The sequence below is a fragment of the Gossypium hirsutum genome, chromosome A02, assembly GCF_007990345.1.
Source record: "Gossypium hirsutum isolate 1008001.06 chromosome A02, Gossypium_hirsutum_v2.1, whole genome shotgun sequence".
Lineage (NCBI taxonomy): Eukaryota > Viridiplantae > Streptophyta > Magnoliopsida > Malvales > Malvaceae > Gossypium > Gossypium hirsutum.
The window spans coordinates 99,677,590-99,682,204 of NC_053425.1; the positions used below are offsets into that span (position 1 = coordinate 99,677,590).

Below are 4,615 nucleotides of genomic sequence, written 5' to 3' on the forward strand. Positions count from 1 at the left end.
AATTTGTAGTATTAATCAATACATATTTTGCACATATCCTTACTACTTTAATTTACCACTGCATGCTTAACTTGGTTTTTTCATAACATTAATCATAATTCGTTATAATAACTTGACCACTTTTATACTTAATTCGATCCCTATGGAAACGATATCACTTACCATTTTATTACTTGATTTGACCTGTATACTTACACAATTCGCATACCATTTCACACACAACAAGTTTTTAGCACTGTTGTTAGGGATCGACAATTTGGTGAAATTTGGTTGTGTTATTTTACTTAATTCCATTAGTTTTATTTAACTTAGTTTAATTTAATTTCTACATGTTTACTATCAGTGCATGAGAAGAGGCATTCCTGCTAACTACGAAAAATGGCCAGGAACAGGAATAATCCTAGTCTCAATGATAATCTGAATGGTCAAGATGCTTATCCTCATATACATAGGGTGATACCAGGTATGAATGATAATTTTAATGGTTAGGGCACTAATCCTCATGTTTGTAGGGTGATAGACGACCGAGATAGACCAATTCAAGAGCATGTTGTGCCAATTTTGGATGACTTGAATCTAGGGACAGTCACACCACAAATATAGGCTCAGTAGTTTGAGCTAAAACCGTTAATGTTTTAGATGTTGCAAACAGTAAGACATTTTGGTAAATTACTCACTGAAGATCCAAGACTACATTTAAAACTTTTTCTAGAGGTTTGTGACTCGTTTAGACAATAAGGTGTTCCCGAAAACACTCTGCGACTTACTATTTCCATATTTATTAAGAGATTGTGCGAGGGCATGGCTGAATGCTTTGCCGTTAGGAACAATGGTATCATGGAATTATATTTGTTAGAGGTTTTTGCTACGGTATAATCCACCAAATATGAATGTCAAGCTTAGAAATGACATCACATCCTTTTGATAATTAGAGGATGAAACATTATATGAAGCTTGGGAACGATTTAAAGAATTACTTCAGAAATGTTCGATGTATGGATTTCAACACTAGACTTAGATGGAGATATTCTATAATGGGTTCAATACACATACGAGGATGGTAGTTGATGCTTCCGCCAATGGTACATTGTTGGATAAATCCTATAATAAAGCATATGAGATTTTGGAAAAGATTACCAACAATGATTATCAATATCCAACCACAAGAGTCAGGACGGGCAAGAGAGCTGTTGGTACTATGGAGCTTGATGCAATCACTTCATTGACAACTCAAGTATCTTCTTTAGCTAATATGATCAAAATAATGAAAAGGACTACTGCAGTCTAAGAGATGAAATCAGTCAAACTATCATGTGTTTATTATTGTGAAGACCATGTTTTTTACGAATTCCCAGCAAATCCAGCATTTGTGTACTACATGGGTAATTTTAACCAGGATAATAACCCCTATTCCAACACTTACAATCTAGGGTGGCAGTAGCATCAAAATTTTAGTTGAATAATCAAGGTGTGAGGAATCTAAACAATGTTGTGAGATAAAATGCCAATAGTGCACCGCCTGGTTATACTTAACCTATGCCAAGGCAAAATGTCCAACAAGGTCAATCATCGACTTCATCATCATCATCATCATCATCATCATCATCTATTGAAGCCTTGCTAAAGGAATATATGGTCAAGAATGATGTTGTAATTCAGAGTCAAGCTGCTTCCCTCTGAGCTTTTGAGAATCAAGTGAGGCAGATAGCAAATGCTTTGAATTCGATGCCACAAGGAATTTTTCCAAGTGATACCGAGAATTTAAGATCACAAGGGAAGGAATAGCATAAGGCCGTCACTCTTAGAAGTGAAACTTGACTTGATGACTTTGCTTAAGATGCCACGACAGGAAAGGATAATTCGAATAACAACCATGTAAAGATTCCAAAGTCATCTGAAAAACATACTGAACCTAAAAAAGGTAAGCAGCAAAATGCTATGGCAGAATCAGATCATGTTGTCATCGAAAATGCTACGAAAAAATAATATCAGTAACCTAAAGGATGACCACCTCCACCTTTTCCTCAGTGATTCCAAAATTCTAAACAAGATGTTCAATTCAAAAGATTTTTGGAGGTCTTGAAGCAACTCCATATTAATATATTATTAGTAGAAGCTTTGGAGTAGCTGTCTAATTATGTGAAATTTATGAAAGATATATTTTCAAAGAAGTATAAATCGAGAGAATTTGAAACGGTTGCTCTCACTGAAGGGTACACAACAATGTTGATGAATAAATTACCTCCAAAGTTGAAAGACACAGGGAGTTTCACTATCCCATGTTTAATTGGAAATTATTATGTTGGTAAGGCGTTATGTGATTTGAGAGCAAGTATAAATCTAATGCATCTATCTATTTTCAAGAAGCTTGGAATTGGAAAAGCAAAACCTACTACAGTTACGTTGCAACTGGCTGACCAATCCTATGCACATCTGGAGGGTAAAATTGAAGATGTGTTGGTAAGAGTAGATAAATTTATCTTTGCTACGGATTTCCTTATTTTAGAATGTGAAGCTGACCAAGATGTGTCAATTATTCTTGGAAACATTTTCTTACTACTGGAAGGATTTTACTTGATGTACAGAAATGTGAGTTGACTATGAGGGTAAATGATCAAAAGTTACTTTTGATGTATTTAATACGCTGAAATGTGCTAATGAGAATGAAGAATGTCATGACATTGACTTGATAGGAGCAGCAATGGAGGAAGAGTTCATGAGATTTTGCCAAAGCAATTCTAATAGTGATAAATATTCATTTAAGCCGAGACCCTTATGCACTTTGCTAGAGCAAAATAGACCTTTCAATTTTGAGGAAAAATGTTTGGTAGTTCATGTATATTTGAATGGATTGTTGATGTCAATGACATGAAAACGGAGGGCATATTTAAAGTTAATTGATAATGCTTGAAGCACTACTAGGTGCTCATGTAGAGCGAGACAAACAGTCCATTGATCTTTGAGATGTTTAACTTCAACATCTTGAAAATTCTTTTTATTTTTATATCATTTTGTCAATTTAAATTTCTCTTAGTTATTTCATTTCATTTGTTTAATAAACTACAGAAAGGGAATGGGTCAATGACGCAAAGCCTTTGAGACGAATCCTACCAATAAAGAGAATGCACCCAAAGCACTAGAGGAAGAACCAAAGAAAACAAAGTCTGTCAGTATTGAGACTGACCATGAGGACGAAGAGGAAGTAAATCTCTCAATTGTACCACCAATGGACAACATTGCGGTTGTTCCACCTCATTCTACTAAACCGATGACTAAACATGATTGTGAGATCGATTGGATTATTGATGAACTCACCAAATTTGATAATGAAGTGAAGGATGTACCACTTAATTTACTTAAAAGGCCGATGCGTTATAATATGAGTGTAATAAAAACCATTCATCGTAATTAAAGTACCACCATTCAGTTCCAAGCTTGGGAAGTTTTTCACCCTTTATTACATCTCATTGTGTACATATATATGTTCTTGCATTCATGATTCATATTTATACATGCATTAAGGATAATGCATCCTTTAGGTTTGGGGGTGTATTGTGCATCTAAACTACATTAGATATTTAGTTGGGCATGTTGTTTTAGTATTTTTTGTTCATTTGTCATTCATTTTACCATGGCACACATGACTGCCAGGAATTGTTTAGACTATGATGAGTGTGTTTTTGTCCATAATGTTCGATAAGGAGCTCAATTCTTCAATAAACTTAGAAAGTTGTGACAGTGGATTAGGTAATTTTAGCTTAGGATAGTTTACTTGTAAATTGATCCCTAAAACCAAAATGCCCTAATTGCAATTACAAGTGATCTATAGTAAGTTTCTTTTAATAAACTTAGATATTCTTAAAGCTAAATTTAGTACAATGGCAATACTCAATCATGAATAAAGTGGTAATGTTTAAGAAAATTCAAGGAAAAAATGCCATCAAATATTCCAATGCTTAGAATTGCCAAGTAAGTCAGCACCACTTTGTTTGTTCCATCGTGTTGTTGACTAGAAATGTGAGTACAAGTAAGTGTATGTAATAAAGAAAATAAAATCAGGGGCATTCCACTGTAGTAACTGGCTAGGTAGCTAAGGAGGTAGTAGTTTACTCCATCTATCTTTTTAGTCAAAAGCCTTAGCTTCATGAGTAGGTATTCAAATTGTGATAAGATTGAGTATTCGACAATTTAGTGTATGCTCTATTGTAATTGTCAAGCAAAAGAATCATGTGACGAGCTGAATCCCTTAGTAAAAAATAGGCATAATAAATGGATATTTATGTAATTGAGTATGTATAAGGCCAGATGAAAAAGGAAAAAAGAAAAAAAAAAGAAAAGATTAAAACTTGGTTAGCTAAATTAGGAGATACTTGCTATAGTGAAAATTGCATGAATGCTTAGGATTTTTCTTTCTTTTAAAGGAATATTTTCTGCACTGCCTTTTCTAAATAAGCTTATGAAACTTGATCAAATTTTTAGACATAGAAGATTGCTGAGAACTAAAGTACAAAATGCTCTCTTAATGGTCTAACAATACAAAGGTGATTATTTTCTTATGACAATTCTTACGTTCATGCATTCATGCATATCTTGCTTGATGACAAGCAATAACTCA

At 33.9% G+C, this 4,615-nt stretch overlaps 1 non-coding gene across 1 annotated transcript; it reads right to left on the reverse strand.

The window, feature by feature from the left end:
- Positions 1 to 895: 895 nt before the first annotated feature.
- LOC121217400 (small nucleolar RNA R71) lies at positions 896 to 1,002 on the reverse strand. The gene has a single exon (XR_005913506.1). It is a non-coding gene; the product is annotated as a small nucleolar RNA R71 (small nucleolar RNA).
- Between the last annotated feature and the right edge of the window lie 3,613 nt (positions 1,003 to 4,615).